This window comes from Eptesicus fuscus, chromosome 19, assembly GCF_027574615.1.
Source record: "Eptesicus fuscus isolate TK198812 chromosome 19, DD_ASM_mEF_20220401, whole genome shotgun sequence".
Taxonomy (NCBI): domain Eukaryota; kingdom Metazoa; phylum Chordata; class Mammalia; order Chiroptera; family Vespertilionidae; genus Eptesicus; species Eptesicus fuscus.
The window spans coordinates 7,174,787-7,198,719 of NC_072491.1; the positions used below are offsets into that span (position 1 = coordinate 7,174,787).

General features: G+C 42.4%; 1 protein-coding gene and 1 pseudogene across 6 annotated transcripts in view; one reads left to right on the plus strand and one right to left on the minus strand.

Annotated features, from left to right (window-relative positions):
* Positions 1–3,175: 3,175 nt before the first annotated feature.
* On the minus strand, positions 3,176–4,138 carry LOC103292356 (40S ribosomal protein SA-like; annotated as a pseudogene).
* Positions 4,139–8,453: 4,315 nt separating this feature from the next.
* Positions 8,454–23,933, plus strand: part of PCMTD1 (protein-L-isoaspartate (D-aspartate) O-methyltransferase domain containing 1) — a 43,736-nt gene continuing 28,256 nt past the window's right edge. For 2 of the 6 annotated variants that reach the window (XM_054708467.1, XM_054708469.1), the window contains exon 1: positions 8,454–8,555. The gene's annotated coding sequence lies outside the window, so the exon portion shown is untranslated. Of the gene's footprint in view, positions 8,556–9,705; positions 9,815–15,209; positions 15,258–18,558; positions 18,653–23,933 lie in introns of those variants that run through there. The other 4 variants (XM_054708463.1, XM_028156132.2, XM_054708464.1 and 1 more) reach the window with 4 other exon arrangements.

Sequence of the window (23,933 nt, forward strand, 5' to 3'; positions counted from 1 at the left end):
TATATATTTTAAAAAAAGAAGAAAAAGAAAAGAATTGTTCAGATTGAATGGAGTACAGATAAACTTCTAACTTATAGAAATTCATAAAGCGTCATAGTTTATCCAACCTCCCAATGACATCTTTCAACTGAATACATCAAAGCCAAGCTCATCATCTATGACCTCACAATATCTCCTTGTAGTTCCCCCTCTCTCAGAGAATGGCTACACCATTTATCAGCTCACAATGTAGCCATTTCAACATGAAGTCCTTTCAATTTTAGTTTTTTATATTTCTTAGATCTATATTTTCGTTCCCACCAGCCACCAGCATTGCCTGAATCAAAACTTTCTCCTGAGGGATATTGCTATGACATCTATATAGCCTTTTTCTGAACTCCTTGTTTGAATGTCCTCTGCAGATTAGTCACAATCATCTTTACTAAACACAAATCTGATGATTACTCTGCTATGAACACACTCATAGTCATACACCCATGTTATTCAATGATTTTATTTTGCTCAGCAAAAAGTCAGAACCCTCCAATCCTCACATATCTAGCCCATGCAGATCTCAATCATCTGTTCTTATATCTTGCTACTTCCAGCTCTTGTGTTTCAGCTACATAGACTTCTTTCCGTCCCTCCTATACATCATCTTCCTTCTTGCCACAGGATCTTTCTACAGAGCTGTTCTCTCAGCTTAGACTCTTCACTTAATATCTACTCGTTTTAAATCTTAGCTCAAGTCTCTTCCTCAGAGGTTTCAATCTGCTTAACTAAATTAGATTTTTCATTATAAGCTTTCATAGCCCACGTTTCTCTCCTTTCTAGCACTTATCACAGTTATAATTTTACATCTCTTTGTCTAACTACTTGTTTTCCCCACTGCACCATAAAATACCTGAGGGCAAGGGTCTTATCTGTTCTACCCAACAGTTTATACCCAGATCCAGACACATCAACAAGGATCTGTCAAATGAAGGACAATGGTTCTTTAGGGAGAACTGGCTCCTCTCTTAAGAAGTGTTACATTTCAGTAAAAATGAGTAAATACTAAATTAATAAAGAAAATATTTTTCAAATAGTGATAATGCTGAAAAAAGCAAACAAAAGGTATTCTGTTGAAGAGTGAGTGAGATAGGACAGAGGTTGAGGGAAGGCTGCTTTCCTTGGTGTAGTTAGGAAAGAAATCATTGAGAAGGTGACATGGGGACTGAGTCCTAAAAAGGGGAAGCAGCCAATTTTGTGAAAAGTACTTTAGGCAGATAAAATAGCCAGTGCCATTTACCATCACTGTTGTCAAGTGACAGCTGCTTTGAAAGAATTTGGAAGTCTGATCCGACTGAAAGGCATTTTAGAGACAAAACAGGCAGGTTTTAGGGAATAAAGAGGGTCCAAGCTGCCAAAATGCTTAACATATTTTCACAGAGGATAGAGAAATGTCAACAGATACTGGGAAGAGGGAGACATATTTTCACAGGAGATAGAGGAATGTTGCAAGATAAGGGGGAGATAAAGAAGAGGGCACCATGTGGATTTTGGACTTCGAAACTGGTATCCTGCAAAAGAGTGACCAATTAGGAAAGCACAGGGTCATAAAATGGGGAATGGGTCCAATTAGAAGGAAGCATAGATAGACAAAAAAACTTCCAACCTTTAAAACCTTAGAAAAGGGGGCTTAGTTGGTTACCCCCTTGGAAACCTCTCCCGATGCGGGAGTTTGTATTTGCTTCCAATAAATGTCCATGCTTTTACTAACAAGTCCTTTTAGTCTGAGAATTTTATTCTTCAAACTTTGTGAGGCAAGAACCTGCAAGGGGGGAGATCTGCTCCCCACACCCCATGTTTCACAACTACTTATGCTTTTTGGACTGCCTCTATCATTTAGCCATGACCTTCAAATTAGGCAACAGTGAACACTTTTCCAGAGTGTTTGGCGTGAATCAGGCTCTGTAAATATCTCTTTGAAAAGACATAGAATTTAAATCTCATTTATCCAGCATTTCTGCTAAAAGGAATCATGTTGATTATTTAGGCCAAGGTTTTGTTTTAGGATTTTTCATTTAACATTCTCTGCCCTAATAATGGATTTGTTGTCACAGTTTTTAATATTTTAAGCAAACTATTCATGTTAGTGGGATTTTTAAAAACACTCTATCTGAAAACCAGTTGGTTCTAGCCAATTTCTCATAATTACTGTGTTCAAGATTATCAACCTATTTAGAGCATGAAGAATCTATAAATACTAGTTGTTACTTCAATGCCTGGTTACATCCACAATCATGAATAGCATCTTTGAACGAGAACAATGACAGCAAGAAAACATCACTTTATGGATCAAAGGACTGAGAAAGGTTCATAGAGGAATAAATATTGGGGTAGGTTCATGAACAATGAGTATAATTTCCTTAGATAGAACATAATATTATAGAAATTTAAAATACCAGGAATAGAGTATTTTCTCCAAAAGAAGTCTATTTTCTACCCAATGTCATAAATACAATTACACATATTTTGGAAAATAAATTATTTTGTCATTTAAACCAAACTGTAGCATTCATCAGAATTGCCCAGAGGACTTGTTAATTTGGGGTGAGGCCTCACGAGTTTGCACTTCTAGTAAGCTGGATGCCTCTGGTCCCAGAAAAAAATTTTAGAACAATTGGTTTAAACAGAGTCTTTTTCACTTTTCTCTAGAGGATATTTTAATGTTACCATAGAGCTCTTGATCCTTAATTTTGACAATACTGTTTAATATGTAATCATAAGTGGCAAAAGAGGAACACAATACAAGGAGAAATCTATATATATAAAAAGCCCGTGGCCGTAACGCCCAAACAACTGGTCACCAGGAGGTGCATTGATGGGTCCCGCCTCGTGCGGCGGGTCTGGGGTCTGGGGTCCTGGCGGCATGGCAGGTTTGGGGCCTCGTGCAATTTCACGCACTGGGCTTCTAGTCTTGTAATAAAAAAAGTGCTAATGGGTCTGGATAAAGGTTGTAAATTAGAAGTTTCCCTTTCACCTCTGTCATCTCTAAGACTGCTTTATATTTTCTCAATTTGTAAATTATATAGATATCACTTTTCTGGAATCTAGGGTCTTAAGCTTTCTCCTTCATTTTCAAATTCCAGTCCTATTCCAGAAAACATTACCATATTCCTAACAAACTAAGTTATTTATTTATTTATTTATTAGAAACTGTTTATTTTCCATCAACCTTATTTCCGTTCTGTTAAGAATTTGTGGAAGAACAGCTTAGGACCACTCAGTGGTTGTTGCTACCCATTCGGTAGCCTGAGCAGTGGGGGCTGCAGACCAGTCTTCAGTGGCAGGCTGAGCTCTCCAGTCTTCAGTAGGAAACAGCTGAATGGGTACAGAGGGCACCTGCACGCCTTCAGACCAGTCTGCGACCTCAGGCTGAGCAGCAGTGAACTCAGGAGCAGGAGCAGTCCATTCACCCTGAAACTCCTCCTTGGTCACAGCCTTTTCAGCAGCGGCCTGCTCTTCCTTTTCAATCTCTTTAGGATCTCTGTAGAAGTATAGATCAGGCATGACTTCCCACGGGTGTTCACGGAAGATGGTGTCACGCACGCGTAGTACTTCCCAGGCCAGCATCCACCACATCAGACCCACTGAGTGAGCCCCCTTGTTGTTGCAAGGGATGACAATGTCCACAAAGAGCAGAGGAGAGTCTGTTACACAGAGCGATGGTGGGCAGGTTAACATAAGACGCCTCTGTGAGAGGCTGGTGGTCAGCCCTGGGGTCAGTAACCACCAGAAGTCTTGGCTCCCAGAAGGCTGCCTGGATCTGGTTGGTGAAGGTTCCAGGAGTGAAGCGGCCGGCAATAGGAGTGGCTCCAGTGGCAGCAGCAAACTTCAGCACAGCTCGCGGGCCAGTATTCCTGGATGATATGACACTGACGTCAGCTGGGTTTTCGATGGCAACAATGGCCCGAGCTGCCAGCAGAAGCTTCTCCCAGGTTCTCTTCAGATTGATGACGTAGATGCCATCACTTTTCCTTTTGTAGATGTACTGTTCCATCTGGAAGTCAAGGTTGGTGCCACCTAAGTGGGTTCCTGCTGCAAGGAATTTGAGGACATCCTCCTCCTTCATTTGCGGGACATCAAGGGCTCCGGACATTGTGAAAAGTTTCCCTTTAAGTGGGAACGGAGAACAATGCCGTGTAGAGCCCTCCCTGGGTAGCGCGGAAAGCTAAGTTTGTTTTTTTAAAGTCAATAAGGAAATGCTGATGTGTTGTTTCTGTTTTTCAAACAGAGAAAAATAAGTACAGTGAAACAAATTTTCTTTGAGAAAGGAAGTATTTGTGTGTGTTTTTTTTCATGAGGGAGGGCAGGAGGTGATGGTCTTATAACTGTACTGACAATAACATAAGGAAATAAAATTGCAGAACAAAACAGTTCCATATTGACTAGAATTTAGCTCTGAGTTTCCCCTAGACATTGTAGGTCAAATGAAAGATATAAAGAAATTCTTTCAGGCCTCACAGACCAGACTTGGTACTATAAACCATAATCAGATAACTAGATAATTTAAAATTAATCTGGGCAATACATGGAGACCTCCAATTCTGAGGCTGAAGAAAACATGCAACAACTCTATCATGCTCCTGGGAAATGTGAACTCCAAGGATGGCGAGAATAGTTTGTATGCTGCATTTCATTTACTTTAATCAGCATGTGCTGAGTGTGTTATGTATTGAAATAATAGAACATTTCCACTTTACAAGGCTCCTGCCTAAACAGTTTTCTATATTCACGAAGTATTCACTTTGGGTATTTTCTGATTAATATTAAAATTGAGGAAATTTGGTAATGGAGGAGTTATTATAGCAAGTTGTATTATTGCTGTTGCAAGGACCAGACTTGCTGCAACAATGGACCAATAATTACAGGAATAAATTGTCTGCGGGCTATCTAAATTAATCAAAGTCTAAATAAATCTCTAAGTAATTCTAGGTTATGGAGTAATTTCCTTTCAACAAATGCAAAGCAACAACATTGTGGCAGACACTGTACTATGCACTGGAGAGCATCAGTGAACACAATAAGCATGTCCACACTTTGTGGATTACAAATGAGTAGGAGACACGCACTCACCGGAAGTAAATCATACATGAAAGATGCTAAGTGAAGGCATAATCATAAATGGTCAGAAGGTGGAGATGGGGTGGCACCATGGGGTGTGTGTGTCACTGGAAGATACATGGTCGATGTTTTTTTTTGCTATTCAACTACTTCCACACAAGAACAGTACTTGGTCCTGTTTATTAACACAGTACTTATTAAAACAGTCCTATTAAAAATGATCTGTGGTCAATGCTATGGAAGAAGAAGAGGAGAAAAAGCCTTAGAACTCTGAAAAATTGCTAAACAGAATGGAGAAAATAAGCACATTAAGAAATGAAGAAAACTGGGAAAAGACTGTAGCAGTCCAGTTTAGCTATTTTCCTCATTTAACCATTTCTACTCATTGTGCTTATGGGAAGATATTTTCATGGGCTAAAATGTCTGCTTGGAATAGCAGAAAGCTGCTAATCCTATAAAATTGTTTTATGACCCCCATCACAGTTAGGAGTGCCCTGGGACCAGGCAAAGGGACAAAGAATCCATGACCACCAGCTCTAATCGACAAGCTTTTGCAGTTAGCACAACTTTGTCTTGTTTGCAAGTTATTTTGTGATTTCAGCTCTGATGTAGCTTGCATGTGCTTTTATGAACATATGAATTAAACACTTGCAAATAACCAACTATGGTGGGAAATAACCTGGGCATCAAGGATGTGGTAACCAATTCTAATTTACCTTACATAACCTATTAAGTGCAGCTAGCCTACAATCACTAACACATCTGAAAATCAAAACCAAATAGTATGCAAGTAACGCAACCCTAATAGTGGGCTGGAGAGGCACACACAGAAAGATTAGGGAATAGGAGAGCTAGAATACTGACCCCCAAGTTACAGTATTTACAGGAAGACACACTGCTTTTTATGCATATTACCACTCACTCTTAAAAGTATGAACAGCCTGTTTACTGACTAGGTTCACTTGTGTAGCATTTTCCCAGCTCTCCTGACACTATGTCTTCATTCCTCTTCTCACCCTTCTATCCCTCTTCCTCAAAAATCTTTCCTTCTGGTCACGGTCTATGGGATGTTTAAGCAAGCCAAGAGAAACTTACTCGGTACACACCACCTTCATGGATCATAAGTACTCAATTTATTGGATGAAGAACGCACGTTAGCCGGGAGACCAAAAGGGCCAAGTCCCAAGCCAGAACCTGGGCCCAGTGGATACTTAGAAAGGCTGTGAAGAAGCTGAGGCCACGCAGGAAGATGCGCAGCCCCCATTAACAACCGGCGGCAGTGGAGACACTTGCTCAAGATAAAATTTTGAGAAAAATCCTGGGCTATCCTATACAGACAGTCCTTGGGTTACGTCGGACTTGACATACCGTATTTTCCGGTGTATAAGACGACTGGGCGTATAAGACAACCTCCAACTTTTCCAGTTAAAATATAGAGTTTGAGATATACCCGCCCTATAAGATGACACCCGGTGAATAAGACGACTCCCGACTTTTGAGAAGATTTTCCTGGGTTAAAAAGTCGTCTTATACGCTGGAAAATACGGTAGGTACATCGTTTTGTGGTTACCTCGCCATCTCCCATTTATTTATTAAAAAAAAAAAAAAAAAAGGTCTGTCATTTCAACATATGTACATGTGTGCTTTATGTTTTTTATTATTTATTTACCACAAGTAAAGATCCGGAATTGTTATCTTTCTTTAATTTTTTTTTTTTACTGTTTCACTTCATTACTGCTGTGTATGTACTCCATGTGAGTGACATAGGTGCTTATGTAGGTGGGTTCCGACTTACGGCAAAAATCGCATTACATTGTGCCATAGGAACAGATCTCCGTAACCCAAGGACCTACTGGATGATAAAAAGATAATATACAAATCGACCAACCCGCGAAATGACCAGTTGCTATGATGTGCACTGACCACCAGGAGGCAGATGCTCAGGTGCGACCGGGCCTCCAATCTACACTAATAAAAGAGTAACATGCTAATTGGTCAGACACCCACCAGCCAATCAGGAGTGAGTATGCAAATTAACCCAACAAAGATGGCGGGTTAGTTTGCATACACAGGTGCCAAGCGGCCGGGGGCGGGACGCTTGCGTCCTGGCCCTCGCGAAGACACAGGTGTTCCACACCACCCCAGCCCAGCCGCTCCAGGCCTCTGGGCAGCATGGGAAGGCCGAAAGGCGGGCTCCGGGTGAAGGCAGTGCCGGCAGCCAGGGGAAGGAAGGCCCATTCTTGCATGAATCTTCATGCATCGGGCCTCTAGTATTTAGATAAACTGGTGCGTACTTCCCACAAAAGCCTTGTCAACCTGAGAAACATTCCAACCAGTGAAGAATTTTTGTGAGTTTGAGCCAAACTGTGGACCACTGCCAGGAAGCAAAATCTCAAGGGATTGAGATAATGGTCCAAACATTGTCACCTTCTATAATTTACACATTACCATCCAAAGAGATGACCCAAGTGGATTACATCAAATCCACTGGTGGGAGAAAGCAAAGCAGGAACAACTCTGGGATTGACTAAAAAGTAAAATGATAGAAACATACATCTTTTACATAGGTGGGTACAGGATAGTTAACAGCGGATCCATGGTTTCCACACCGGCACATCGGTTGTGCCTGAGGGTGTGGAAAAAGGGGAGTTACTCAGACATTCCAAAGGAAAGTTATTGTAGATGCAAAAGACAGTAAGACAGGCTTAGCTAAGGTAAAGATTGACCTTTGTCCGGGAAGATGCTAGCCTAGGACCTCACTACCCACAAGAAACTGCTTTTAGTTAAAAAGTTTTCACTTCACCATCCTTGGCGGTTCTTTGAGGTTTGCAAGGCCGCCAGGCACGCCTTCCCAGAGCCTGTCAGGTTTAGCACGTGGCTCCCTTTCATCTACAGCCTCCAGAGAGTTAACCCGCCGACACCCAGAGGCCCTGTTCCACACCTGGGCGAAGTTAAGACGACCTGCCCCCCGCGTTAGGGCGACGTCTTCAGGCCCCGCTCCGCCGCCACCGCCAGCCCCCCGCGGACCACTTTGCCAGGAGCTCCAAACTTCCGGAACCGGCGCGGCTGTCCCTGATCTCGCGAGATCCGTCCTGAGACCGCCGCCAGCCCCAGACCCCCCCCTCGCCAGGCCTCGCGTTGTTTTGGGTCTGGGGGGCGGAGCTATCCCAGAGGGGGCGGGGCCGGGATGGGGCGTCCCCAGGCCTTGTTGACATCGGCGTCCTCACCAAGTGGCCCTCGGCGGCGCATGCCCAGGTCTCGGCCGACTCGGGAGTCCTGGACGGTCTGGCTTCCTCCGCTGCAGGTCCGGGCGCCGCCCCTCCGCGCGGCGGCGTTGGCGGCCGTGCTTTGGTGGCGGCGGCGGCGGCGGAGGCGGAGGTGGCGGTCGGCTGCCGTGGAGCTCGCGGAGTCCTGGTCCCTGACCCTGCACGCCGCTGCGGCGGGCCGGACCGACCGCCTCGCCGCAGGTAACGCCGCCTCCGGGGGGCTCGGCCGCGCGGGTTGGCGTGTCCCGAGGGCTCCGGTGCCGTGCGCGGTGGCAGCGGACCCGGGTCGGGGGAGGTGGGGAGCTCGGCGGCCGGGAGTTGCGAGGAGCGTGTCGCGGGGGGGATCGGGGTTTCGGAGCGGCTGGGGGGTGGGGGCCCAGCGGCTGTGGGGTCGGGGGCGGTGGGCTCTGACCGGCTTCGGGACACGAACCCCGCGACGCCGCGGTCGGTGCCTCCACCCCCGCGGGCCCTCCGGGGCCTTTTCAGGTCCGCCCCGTGACTTTCTGTTGTTTTGATTTTGAAGGGAGCGGATCCGGCCGACGTCGGCTGGGGAAGCCTTGGGGGTTGGGGCTGGGACGGGATTGGAGAGCTGGGGCCGGCACTAACATTTTCTTACTTTCTGTTTTTTTTTTTTTTGTTGTTCGTTTGTTGGAGCGTTTGCTACTGTTTTTAAGTCTGGTGCCCATCCTTAGGGTGTTTCAAACCCGGCGTAGAGAGAGAGCCCGTGAGGCGAAGAACCAGAGGGAGTCGTTTTGCAAAATTCAAGATATTTTTAACTTGTAGTAGTGTGTTTTTAAAACTGAGAAATCATACCCATTTTTAAAATTACAAACGAGAATGCTTGGGTACAGAGGAGAAAGTATGGCTTTACCAATATTCTCCCCCCCCCCATTATTATTGGTATTTTTTTAAGTTACAGTTATCCCCCCCCCCAATTATTATTAGTATTTTTTTAAGTTACAGAAGTACTACGTGCTTTTTAAGAAAAAAAAGTCAAGCAGCCAGACAATGAAGACATCGCCTCCCTCTCTCCCTGTCTTTATCCCCCTCTTACCCGGAGTAACCAGTCTTCAAAGTGCATTGTGTAGCCATTCGGGATTTTTTCCGTGCATATAATAAATACGTTTTAAAAATAAAATTGAGAACATATATACTACGTGGTTCTTATTAGCCAACAATACTCGCAGATATTCCTCCATTTTACTACATCTTTTTTTTTTTTACAAGTTGTATAGCTGTGTTTTTTTTTAATTGCTGAGTCTCCAATTTTTTTTTCTAATCTTTAAAGTTTTTATTTTAAAGAAGAAACTGTAAACCAATATTTTGACTCGTAATGTGGTTCCACTTTCAGAATGTCTAAGGCCAGATGGGGGATATTTACATATTAGGCAAGTTGAGGAGCAGGTTTCCACAGAGCTTCATGGTAGTTTACAGGAGGCTTGGCTGACTTCCTCAGGCAGGTTAGTAAAATAGTTTACCTTGTTTTGTTTTTTTGTTGTTTTTTTCAAAGTAAATTTAAGTTTCTCCTAGTCAGTTGAAAACATATTTAATTCCTTCAACATGAACTGGATCCTGTGTGAAGAAGAGGTAAGGTGGAAGGCCAGTGGCTCAGAAGTGTGTATTTCAGGCAGGTTAAAACAAAACAGAAAACTCCAAAAACAGCCAGGGATTAAATATTTTGTTACCAGGGAGTAAGCCGTAAATGGAAGGATGATAAGGACGCTGCTTACTATTACATAGAAAGCTAGGAACTCCATTACATTTTGTATTTCTCCGTGCAAAAGAGCCGGAGACTTGCTTGATGTAATCACTGACTTGCGTGTTTATTAAAAATGTACTGTGTTCATCTTGGTGCGAGCCTTCAGAGAGAACATAGAACTGAGTAGGATGATCACAAAGAACTGTCTGATTCGAGCCTGAACTCTTAGGCTCATTTGTGTAGCATTTGGTTATTTGGGGAACTGTTTTTAAAAGGAACCGAAAATATCCATGACATTTTAGTTATTGTTGCTGGTAATACGTTCTTCCTTTATATGTATTTTCCACAAAAGCATAGGCGGTATTCTCCACATTAGATTACAAAAACAGGCTCTGAGAGATTCCACTGCTCAAGGTTCCATTGCCTTTTCAGTGGTGGTGGCTGCATTAGGCTTAGGCATACTTCATCCAAGAACCTATATTCTCCCTTCTGCCAAGCTGCTTCCCATTGATGAAGAGTATACCTTACAAAGTTTCCTTCTCTTTTTTTTTTTGGTCGTAAATGTTCCTTACAAAATGGACACATGAATATGCTAGTAATAATACTCATTGAAAAAAATAATCCAAAGGATAGTGTGAAATTCAAATTATCTTTTTAGATGAGGTTTCTGGTGGTGTATTTTTAAAATACTAAATTCCTTGAGCTGATGCCATTAACCGAGACGAAGGCAGATTGTGTTACTTTTTAGTCACTTTGCTTGATGCCCTGGCAAATTTGGATGTGATAGTAAATTGTACCTCGTACAGGTACTTTTGTTCCTTACTAAACATCATCGATTGACTACCTTTTGCATTCCCCCTACTGAGCCCACAACCTGGGCATGTGCCCTGACCCGGGATCGAACCAGTAACCTCTTGGTTCATGGGTCAAGGCTCAACCACTGGGCCACACTGGCTGAGCTAATCTCAGCCAGTGTGGATAATCTCATCGCATTTAGCATTATTTTTATGGACCCAATTGCACTCTTGGTAAAGTGTGAACTACTCCGATGAAAAGAAAACAAAGAGGGCCCTACAAATAATGTCTCTTAAAATGCATCATGACAGACAATAGAGGATGTGTCATAGTATTATGGTTTATTGTTCCAGTTTTCCAGCAGGTGTGACAACTGTGTAGTTTAAAGATATATGGCAAATACCGAAGTTTAATAAAGTATAATCAGTGTGAATATGTACTTGAGGAAAAAATCCACATATAGGAAAATAATTGAGTTTTTATTCTTGGCAATTGCTAAGGATGGTAATTGGATTCACATCTAAATGGCATATCTGGAAAGCTTAACACTGGATCTGAGTGGGTTTTAATTTGTGGGACACAAAAATGCTTCAGCACCAGAGAGGTGTCTTTAGAATATTTTAAGATTTATTGACTTGGCTATTGGAGGGCGAGGAAACCAATGCTGTGTAAGTATATTTTCAGAATATACTTAATAAGAGATTTTAAGGCTGATGGGAAGAAATAAAAAGTTTATTTTTCACTTTAGCCTCAAAATCCTTTTGGGGACATATAATCATGAGTAGCCAAAAGCATCAGGTATGATCTAGAGTTTAAAATCCAAGTGATGTTTTAACAGCTATTGTGATAGTTCATAAAGGACTTGTTTCTTGATAGTTCTCTTTTTAGGGAGAAATTGGTTAAGGTGAAAGAGAAGCTGAAATACAGGGGAGAAAAATCAGAATTGGCTGTCAAAATAAAAAGGAGAGGATGGTTCTTCAAAGAGTGGGTCATCACTATAGTCAAATGTATGGATGAATGCCAAGGAACATGAGAATTTAAACACTATAGATCTTTGAACTTTGACATACTGAAAAATAAGCTAATGGTTGCTGTGTTAGCTGAGTCCTGATGGGGGTTGAGTTGGAATAATTAAGACTTCAGTGACAATACTCTTAGAAGCTCTGCTCTCACAGTTCTGTGCTTATGTGGATATGAAAGAATAAAACTGTGCCTATACTGCAGTGTCATTTTATTCCTTTTAGCAATATCAGGAAGCTCCAACAATATGCTCAGCTAAATGCTCTCACACAAATAATATGTAAGTCTGCTTCCTAAAGATTCATGTGGCTCAGCCGGTGTGGCCCAGTGGTTGAGCCTTGACCCATGAACCAAGAGGTTACTGGTTCCATCCCGGGTCAGGGCACATGCCCAGGTTGTGGGTTCAATAGGGTATACACACAGTAGCCAATCGATGATGTTTATCTCTCATCCATGTTTCTATCTATCTATCCCACTCCCTCCCTCTATAAAATCAATAAAAACATTTTTAAAAAAGATCCATGTAAAATTTTGGACTTATTTGAATCTATCAAAGTTAATAGTTACCATCCAGAGGCTACAATTATATATTTCTATTATATCTATTTTTGCATCCTATGTTCTATTATAGTTTAGCCACTTAATAATTCTTGCTTTATTAAATAAAAATATAATCCTTGCTGTTAGGAATTGGGAATGTTGTATATCTTGGTGATGTGATGGAGGAGACATTTGGGTGGGGTTTTTTTTTTGGAATGCTAAATGCATGATTATAATGGAAGATGCTAGAATCCTAGTTGGCAGTTGAATTGGAAGAGTAGGCCCTGTGGTTGGTAGTATCTCATGTGACCTGTTGTCTGCTCTGGGCAAGGGTCAGACCTGCATGTGTTTAGAAGTTCTGTGCTTAGAAAGGATACTAGCTATCTGGAAACTGGTCCCTGGGACTATGTCCTATATTAGTATACTTAACATAGGAAACCTGTTCAGGGGATAAACTAAGATTCCTATGTATCTAGAAGGAAATGCCATGGCCTACGATGTAATATATTTCCTGTGGTTATTTTTGTCATATTGTATGTTCAAAGATATTATTAAAACTATGAAATAGCTCTGGCTGATGTGGCTCAGTTGGTTGCAGCATCCTCCCATACACCAAAAGGGGTGGGTTTGATTTCTCCACAGGGCGAATGCCAGAGGCAACCTGTCAGTGTTTCTCAACATCAATGTTTCTCTCTCTCTGTCTCTCCCTTCCCTCTCCCTCTTTCTCTCTCTCTGCCTTTCTGCCTCTCTCTCCCACACCCTCCCCCTTCCCTTCGTCTCTCTAAAATCAATAAAAAAATAATTTTAAAACAACAACAAATAAATAAAGCTAAGCAAATTCTTCCTTCAGCAAACCTTCCCCATCCACATCTATTCCTCTTAGGTTGCTGGGTAATGGTTTTTTAACTGTGTGGTGTGAATCCTTTCATACTTTTATACATGAACAAAAATATATGTTAAGGATGTTAAAAGTCAGAATTCTATGGGATAAGGAAGAGGTGATGATGGGATGCAGGGGTAGATAGTGAATGCTCTCTGATTCCTTCAGACTAGGTGCTGTGAATAAGAGTATTATTGTTTAAAGTGTAACAGCTACTTAGGCTCTGTACCTCGTCTATCCGGTTACTCCTAGCAAAGTCATTTCAGGTTTACCAAGTTGTGCATTTTTTAGTAGTATATATCTTTTCTTAGTCATTTTTCAGTCAGTCTGCCTATAAGTGGGATTTGAGGAGCATCAAATAAGTGGCATCAAAAAATAGTTTTTAGATATTTGATAGATATGTCATTTCTTTTTATGTTGGTACCGTATATGTTGCGTAGATCCACATAGTTTAGATATTTTTTACACTGGTTTATTTCCAATGACTCATTTCTGAACACCTTTGATTCACTTTTGGTTGCTTATACAGACTAATATTCTTTCTACAAATGATCCTTCTAAGGATAGCTAATGAGTAAAGTAAAATTATATTTCTATTGATATAAATCCTGTTGACTTCTGACCAAAAATTTACCTGGGTTGCAGGTTCAATCCCTAGCCCAGTGGGGCAAATGTGGGAGGCAACCAGTCAATGTATCTCTCTCATATGGATGTTTCTCTCTCTTTCCCTCCTCCTTCCCTTCCACTCTCTAAAAATCAATGGGAAAAATAGCCTCCGGTGAGGATTAGCAACAATAAAAAAAATATGTACTGTTAGTAAATGTAATTTTACTTACACAATTTGACTATAATTTGAAGAGCAATCTAGTTAACATGAAATAATTCCTTATGTTATTAAAGACCTTTAGTTCTATGAATTCATTTTAGCCAAATTCAAAGTAATTTTTAGACATTTGTCTGAAAATACACTAACCATTTAAGAGACTAATTTCCTTGAACAAAGACTATCTATGTGAACTGAAGCTATCCATTGAAATTCTCTCCTCAATGTGCCTGTGTCCTGAGCCTTGCCGGGCCTATCGTGCAGAGGTTAAATGTGGCCTGGAGGGAGGTGCTAAGCTATAATTTAAAAAGCTTTCACAGACATTTTGGTTATTCAATTTGGACTGTTTTCTCCAAATGAGATTTATTGACTCAAGGAAGCACTAGTGACAAATTAATCTTGTAAACTTAAGGAAAGCCTCCTAGCACTTTAGAGCTTATAGCATTATTATGATGATCTTCTGATAACAGTTCATGTTTAAAGACTTCTTAAACTTTCTCTGGCTCATGAGTAAAAATAAGGATAAAAATTATTTATCCTCATGAATGTATCAATGTGTGCGCACTCATGCATTTCTCAAGTATCAGACTTACAATTCTAGTTCTTATGGTTTCTTATTTCCGATAATGCGAATATTAGCTATAGTGCATGACATAAGATCTGTGAATAAGTTTACAATAGCTCTGTGTTATATGAGAAATCTAGAACAAGTAATTTACTCTTTCTCAGTCTTTTTTCTTCATTTGTATGGAGCAGGAAATACCAACTGTCTTGTGTAAATACCAGGGTAATTATGAAATTATATGAGTTGATATTAAAACACTTTGAATAATTAAGACTGATAATATAACTAGGTATTTTGTTTTATGCAGCTTATTTTTTTTAGATTCAATTATTGATAGATATGTATTTATTGCCATTTTTCTGTTCATATTTTCTTAATATATTTTTATTGATTTCAGAGAGGAGGGGTGAGGGGGAGAGAGATAGAAACATCAATGATGAGAGAGGATCATTGATTGGCTGCCTCCCTCACACCCCTCTTGGGAGTCAAGCCCAAAACGTGGGCATGTACCCTGATCAGGAAATGAACCTTGACCTCCTGATTCATAGGTTGACACTCCACCACTGAGCAATACCGGCCAGGTACTCTTTTTTATCTTTCTTCTTCTTAAGACCCTTTAACATTTCATGTAATATTGGTTTGGTGGTGATAAACTCCTTCAGCTTTTTCTTGTCCTTTAGCTCTTTATCTGACCTTCAATTCTAAGTGATAGCTTTGCTGGGTAGAGTAATCTTGATTGTAGGTCCTTGCTTTTCATCACTTGGAATATTTTTTTTGCCACTCCCTTCTGGCCTGCAAAATTTCTGTTGAGAAATCAGCTGACAATCTTATATGAGCTCCCTTGTAGGTAACTAACTGCTTTTCTCTTGCTGCTTTTAAGATTCTCTCTTTGTCTTTAACTTTTTGCATTTTATTTATGATGGGACTCTTTGGTTCATCTTGTTGGGACTCTCTGCACTTCCTAGACTTACATGTCTATTTCCTTCACCAAGTTAGGGAAGTTTTCTGTCATTTTCTCAAATAGCTTTTCAATTTCTTGCTCTCTCTCTTCTTCCAGCACCTCCATGATGAGAATGTTGGCAAGCTTGAAGTTGTCCATCCTCATTTTTTTGGAGTCCTGTTTCTTTTTACTGTCTGATTGGGTGGTTTTTGCTTCCTTACATTCCAAGTCACTGATTTGATTCTCAGCTTTATCTACTCTACTGTTTATTCCCTGTAATGTAGTCTTCATTTCAGTTAGTGTATCCTTCATTTCTGACTGGTTCTCTTTTATGCTTTCCATGTCCTTTTTTATGCTGTTGCAGTTCTCACTTAAGTTCATTTAACATTTTTGTAACCAGTATTTTGAACTTTGTTTGCATCTAGTAGATTGCTTGTCTCTATTTTGTTTAGTTCTTTTTTTGGAGTTTTGTTCTGTTCTTTCAGTTGTGACATGCTTCTTTGTCTTCACAGTTTGGCAGTCTCCCTGTGCTTGTTTCTGTGGATTAGGTAGAGCTGCTACATCGCCAAGGCTTGGTAGAGTGTCCTAATGTAGTAGGTGTCCTCCCCAATCACCCAACCTGGGCGCTTGAGGCAAGGACTTACTTCACCGGGACTCTGGTGCGCACTGAGTCCACCCTTTGAGGGTGTCGCTTGCGGGGGAGGTTGGGTGGGGGTTTGACATGGTTTGAAGTTGCTCACTGGGTCTGCTGGCTCTGGGGCCTCCCAGGAGGTGCAGGCCAAGATCCGTAGCAGACTTTGTTCTTCCCTGGGCCCCCTGGCATAAGCTCCAAAGTGGTCTGCAGATGGCTACTACGTGTGCTGGCTGGCGTGGAAGTGCCCAGGAGAGGCCACGCTGTGAACCGAGGCAGGCTGCCATTAGTGCCAGGCCTGGGGCCACGTAGTGAGAGGCGTGGGGCACACTGAGGCCAGATGCTCTGTGTTTGAGAGATTTTAGGAAAATCTGAAGCGTGAGCCAAGACACACCCTTTGCACGAAAAAGACACTGAAAACAGCTCGGTAGGCCTGAAAGTTGGGTGCTGCAGGACAGACAGTATGAGTCAGGTTGATGGAGTCTCAGATATGGCACCCGCCTGCCAGCTCTGTGGGGGAAAGGCTCATCAAAGGAACAGCAGTCTCTGCCAACACTTCTGTCTTGGAGAAGGCTGCTCTCCAGCTCCCGCCCTGATGCTGGACAATTCAGTTCTCCCTGTCTGTCTCTGATGCCTTTCAGGCTGCTGCCTGAGCACTGGAGTGTCTGAGTAAGTTCATGCATGGACCCTTTAAGACACACTGCCTGGGGCTCCAGCAGCTCCTCTGCCTCCTCCTTCCTCAGTCCCCACTCGTTTTTACCGCCAGAAGTTATGGGACTTCTCTTCCTGACACTGGAACCCTGGTCTGGGGGACCTGGTGTGGGGCTGGGACCCCGTGCTCCTCAGGGGGGATCTCCACAGCGGAGATAACCCTTTTGAGTTTTTAATCCACCACATGGTGTGCGATCAGCCTGGTCAACATTTCTGTCCCTCCTACCAGTCTCCATGTAGCTGCTTTTAATCCCTAGTTGTAGGACTTCTGTTCAACTAGATTTCAGGCCGCTCTGCATGATGGTGGCTCTGTAGTGTAGCTGTAATTCTGATGTGTTGGGAGGATTCGGATACTCCTCTTTCCTATGCTGCCATCTTGACTGGAGGTCAGTCTTGGCAGCTTTTGGCATGTGAGTAGTGAACCTTAGCTTAGCCCATTCTTTCCTTTTCTTTCGGTACTCTATACAGATGACGCTTGACCAAAACAGGTTTGAAGCGAATGGTCCACTTATATGTGGTGTGCTGTGGTTTTTTTTTTTCTGTAAATACATACAGTATTGTCAATGTACTTTCTCTTCCTTATGATTATTTAATAACACTTTTCTCAGGCTTACCTTATAAGAATACTGTATATAATACATATAGATACAAAATATGTGTTGATTATTATTGGTAAGGCGTCTGGTCAACAGTAAACTATTGGTAGTTAATCTGGGAGGAAGTCAAAAGTTATATGTGGATTTTTGACTGTGGGAGCCAGTGGGGTGGGGGTCAGCCCCCCTCACCCCTGGTTTGTTCAAATGTCACCTGTATTTATATTTCACCCTATCTATTTGTCATCATCGAGGAAAAATGTTCCCCTCTTAGTTGCCTTTGCATCCAGTGCAGCCTGGTTCTCCCTGGCTCCCATGACAGGTTGTTGAAGGAGGAGGAAGAAAGACCCTGTGGCCATGCCCTCACACAGTGCGTTCTCCTGGGTGCCACTAGTCTCTCCCCCAAAGCTGGGCGAGCTTTGTCCTCACCTTTAAGGAGAAAGGAGCAGCAAGGAGCAGGCGGCTGCTTGCCACTGGTTGCTAGGAGGGAAGGCAAGTAAGTCAGCATTTACTCTGTTCTCCTCTGGGACATCTGTCTGCCATCTGTTTGCTTCCCACCTCCTTTGACTTGTCTTCCACCTTCCACAAAACTCCCGGAGCTGCTGGAAAGACAGTGTCAGATTGAACTAGGCCTTTGGTAGTTCTTCCCTAAAACAAATACACTAAATCCACACATCTGATATTCAGAGAATAGCACGCAATTTTTGGAACACTTCACATCATTTCAAGTGACCTTATGTGAATACGCCTTTTGTTTGTCACTCCATTCCAAACACACATACAAGAGAGAAAATGCCAAGCCATGAAATTGTGTTCTATGAGTAAATATGACAACTTCCTTCTCAGACATACTAGTAGCTGCTTAAGCTTTTGTCCTTTATTCTATCCTGACCCTTTTTCTTGTTCTGGCTTTACCTTTTTCTTATTTTCCTCAGATTATTTATTTTGCTTTTATTGCTTAATGCAGGACTTAAAACCCCTAACACTTTTTTCTTTGCTGTTAGAGAAGATGGCAGCAGTGTGGCAGAAAAAACAATGGACAGAAATAACAGAAATGCCAACAAGGCTCTTCCTAGATAACAAACTCAGCTGTATTCAAATGTGAGTTTGATGCTGAAATAAGAGGGAAATCAGAGCCACGGGGAACCCATGGAATCAGAATTCAGCCTCTTCATTTCACAGGGTTGGAAATGACAGTCAGGAGAATTGCCCCGGGCCATACAGCAAAGTTATCCGTGGGAGCAAGGCTCGACCTTGGTCTCTTGGCTTGTTTTGGGGACTTTTCTGTAATTGCGATAGCATTATCGCAGAATTCACAAATGGCAAACACTTCCATGACCTAATGCTGCGATGGTTTTTAAAATAATTGCTTGCTTTAGTTTCCTAGAAAATGAAATCATTTTCACGATTGTTGAATTGTCAAAGTATTCACTCTAGATTTTAACTTGCAAACTCCTCGTGTACATTGATTATATATCAATTCAAACTCCCTTTGTACAGCATCAGGGGACTGGTTACACTATCCTGGTGTGCCCCTGTGGTAGGATATCATACCTCTGGATTTTGGAAGAATTTTTGATGGCATGAAGAAATGCATGTAAGTGAAAGTCTGAAATAATATATATAGTACTAGAGGCCCGATACACGAAATTTGTGCAAGAGTAGGCCTTCCCTCCCCTGGCTGCCAGCACCGGCTTCCCTGTGGCACCCAGAACCCAGGTTTCCCTCCAGCCACTGGCTTCGTCTGGAAGGACATCTGGTCTAATTAGCATATTACGCTTTTATTATTATAGATAATACCCATATTGTGAAAGAAAAAAACAGGCACATACCAGTACATGCTTAGAAAGTTAATGGCTTTGAATGTCAGGATTATGAATAATTTTTATTTATTTTACTTGATTTCCAAATTTCCTGCACATGTACATACTACTTTAATAATCAAACTAGTGAATATTATGAAAATGTAATTAATTTATAATTTATTTTCCATATAATTTTTAGGAATAATGTATGGTAAAATGACATATCTTTGAAGCTTCATAGTGTAAATGATCTCTTGTTTCTTGATTTTTCTACTATAGACTATTTTATTTGTTACTAAATATACTTTTATTCCTTAGGAAATTATTCTTCATGTGTCTTTATTGTACTTCTTCTGGTGTGTATGTATGCATATATACATACATACATACATACATACACATCCTATCTAATAAAAGAGTAATATGCAAATTGACCGTCACTCCAACACACAAGATGGCCGCCCCCATGTGGACACAAGATGGCCACCACAAGAGGGCCGGCAGGGGTGGGCAGTTGTAGGCGATCAGGCCAGCAGGGGAGGGCAGTTGGGAGGGACCAGGCGTGCAAGGGAGGGCAGTTAGGGGTGACCAGGCCGGCAGAGGAGGGCAGTTGGGGGGGACCAGGCCAGCAGTGGAGGGCAGTTGTGGGGGACAAGGCCTGCAGGGGAGGGCAGTTGGAGGGACCAGGCCTGCACGAGAGGGCAGTTGGGGGGGGGGACCAGGCCTGCAAGGGAGGACAGTTTGGGGTGGAGGGGACCAGGCCTGCATGGGAGGGCAGTTGGAGGGGACCAGGCCTACAGGGGAGAGCAGTTGGGGGGGAGACCAGGCTGGCAGGGGAGGGCAGTTAGGGATGACCAGGCCAGCAGGGGAGGGCAGTTAGGGGCAATCCGGCTGGCAGGGGAGCACTTAGACATCGATCAGACTGGCAGGGAGGGGAGTGGTTAGGGGGTGATCAGGCTGGCAGGCAGAAGCGGTTAGGGGCAATCAGGCAGGCAAGCGGTTGGGAGCCAGCAGTCCTGGATTGTGAGAGGGATGTCCGACTGCCCTTAAGGAGTCCCAGGTTGTAGAGGGTGGAGGCTGGGCTGAGGGACACCCCCCCACCCCCACCCCCCGTGCACAAATTTTGTGCACTGGGCCTTTAGTGTGTATGTGTGTGTATGTGTGTGTGTATATATATATTCCCTTTATTTTTACCTTTACTTGTATGTTTTATCCAAATAATAGATGTACACAGTTTAGAAAGTCAAGCTTTGAAGACAAAGTATAACAACATATAACAAAATAAAGCTATTTCATAGAGAAGTTACCTCCACATTGCTAATTAAGATGCTTCTGTGTTTTTTTTACATTAATTTTAGATAGCATTTACTTTCTGTTATCATAGATGAGGTGTTAACTCCCATTCCCTTTATTTACCTTTCCTCTATTTTATTTTTTATCCTTACCTGAGGATATGTTTGTAAAAACTGGTTTTAGATAGGGAGGGAGGGAAGGAAGGAAGGGAAAGAGAGAGATACATCCATATCAGTGAGAAGCATGGATCATATGTACTCGAGGAAGCTCCAACCAAAGGAGCCACCAGGCCAGCGTCCTCCTCTCTTTTCCTCCCAGAGTGGTTAAATGGCCATTTGAATGTACAACAATTGATTTTTCAGGATTATGACTATGTAAACGCCTCCAATCCCAGATTAAATAATCTACACTAATAAAAGAGAAAGATGCAAATTGACTGTACCTTCACAACACCCACCAGCCAATCAGGAGTGAGTATGTAAATTAACCCAACAAAGCTGGCGGGTTAATTTGCATACACAGGTGCCGAGTGGCTGGGGTGGGATGCTTGCGACAACGCAGGCATTCCCACCGCCCCAGCCTCTCTGGGTCTCTGGGCAGCGTGGGAAGGTGGAAAGGTGGCTCCGGCTGGAGTGAAGGTGGTGCCGGCAGCCATGGGAAGGAAGGCCCATTCTTGCACGAATCTTCGTGCATTAGGCCTCTAGTGTATTATAATTATATTCCCTTTATTTTTCAGTTTTCATTTTTGTTAACATCTTATTTTAAGATTAGTCATACAGTATGCCTCTCGTTCTCCAAAAGCCTTCCCTGGCTCCTGTTGTCTGCAGGAGGAAGTCCAAGTTCAGTGTGTATGAGGCCGTGAGCTTACCTGGCTCCTCCGCTTCCTTCTTCCAGCCTCGCAACCACTGCTTTCTGTCTCTGCTTCACCTCTGCAGTCCTATTTGTAGTGTCTTGAATGGGCATATTTCCTCTTGCCTCCATGTCTTTCTACGTCCTTGAACACTTCCTTCTGTGCTTACCAAGGCTTCATTTTCTCCAGAAAAGTCTTTCAGTCCTTTCATTCCCACTCCCACCTCCCACATGTTTGGGCTGGGTACCCCTTAACAGCCTTATACAATTCTACCATGGCTCTACTCATCCTATTTTGTGATTATGTATGCTAACTGTTCTCCAGATGTGGCCTAGGGTCCCTGAGGCCTCCTAAAATAAAAGAGGTCAAGGACTGGGTTTTTCTACTGTAACATCTGAAAACAACTAATGTTTTGCAAAACATCAGGGCTTATGAGGAAAATAGCCTTAGGACTTACTCTCAAAACCTGTGCAAGTGTGTAACCAGTTTAACAGCTAAAACAGAGGCAATCTTAATGAAACTTTTAGCACAGCTAAATCTTTCCTGGGGTTTGCTCTCATACACAGCCTTAAACCCTAGGGCTCATCTTTCTTATATGAGATTTAGGCCCTGGAATAGTTTGCCATGGGTTTCATTTTCATCAAAATTTTAAAATCTGAACCTGGATATAGCCTTTATTAGTCTGTTTTAATTCAGGGAAAATGTCTTCGCTCTTTTTTTTTCCGTCTGCATTTACAGCTTCTCCAGATCACTTGTTGTACTGTACTAGCATCTAACTGCCATATCTATTTATCATCTATCTATCTATACATACATGCATAATTTCCAGGCGAAGGTATCTCTTTAATAGTGGAAGCTTGTACTTTCCTATCACTTCCAACACATGAACATGCATTGTAAGCCACCACAACTTCCTCATTATCTCCACCACATTACCCTATATACTAAATATGTGAGCAAATCTGTGTTAAAGAAACATGCATTGTAGCTGATTGTACCTCCTGTTCCAGGAAGCCTTTCCTGACTGACCGCCTCCCTCCTGCGTATCCTTACAGCTTTCTGTTCAGATCTGTTTGTCTTTCCTACGAGGCTAGCGAGAAAGAAGGCCAGGAGAACTGGTTTCACCGTTTGGCACTGCTCCTTGTTGACAAGGTGATTTTCTTTTCCAGCGCTCTGAGTACCTGGTCGCAGGTCTGTCGTAATAGGTCTGAAACCCAGATTACACTGCACTTTCTGCAGTGGAAATGTCATTCCCTCCTTCGTTAATATCTGTGACTGACCACGCTCTGTTGCCCATAGTAGATGTTCTTACATTAGAGTACACTCATGGATCTCTGAGAACTCAGGATCGTTCTGAAATTATATGCAAAACTTCTGATTTGTTTATCTTTTAATAGAGAGAGGGGATATAATATAATCAGACTCTAGAAAGGGTCCAGCCCTTCCCCCACCCCCCCCCCAAAAAAAAAACCCAAAAAAAAACACTGGCCTATCGGAGAAAGTTCTTAAGGTGCTGAATAGTACCCAAATGCTTATAATTTCTCAAAAATACCATCTGCTCTCTTGCTTTAAATACCAGTTGCTCTCTCAACCCATCATTTTGTTAATCCTTTAAAAGTATTACACGAATCATGCCTTTAAGGAAGCTTTCCTTGATTCCTGGATTCAGTTTCTGCTTTGGGTTTCTCTGGCTCCTGTAGCAATGGTCACATGCATTGTAGCGTAGCACTCCATACCTTTACAGATGGTTTCTCACTTGAAAATGGGCAAGTGAGTTTCTTCCTTATAGGCTTAGTACAGTATCTGTCAGCAGATGGTAGTAGTTCTTGTTTGCTTGATTCTTCCTCCTGCCTTTCTCACCAAGAGTGTGAGCCTCTGTATTGTTTTAAAGTCAGTGTTTTTTGTTTTGCTGTGATAATTTTGGATAGATTAGAGTTCAGGAATTCAGTAGAACCTGAGAAAGATCGGGTCATTCTTCAGCCCTAGAACCAAATAAGGGGGATACTTTTTCAAACTAATAAATTACGGCCCTGGCCAGTATGGCTCAATTGGTCGGAGCATCATCCCATGTCCCAAAGAGTCGAGGGTTCGATTCCCGGGGTCAGGGCACAAGCCCAGGTTGTAGGTTTAACCCTTGGTTGGGGCGTGTGCAGAAGCAGTCAATCGATGTTTCTCACATCAGTGTTTCTCTCTCTTCCTCCCTCCCTCGCCCTTCATCTCTTTCTAGAATCATATCCCAGCGGGAGGATTAAAAAAGAAAAAGAAAAGAAAACTAGTAAAATTATGGCATTTCCAGTAGAGCCATTTGTTTAATGTTTGTGGGTAGTCAGAATTATGAAATCCTTATAAAATCCTCAGGCATGTGCCACACTGGAGACGGACAGGAATCAATCTATTGTAGCCGCTTTCTTTCATCTTGGGAAGACATTCATTC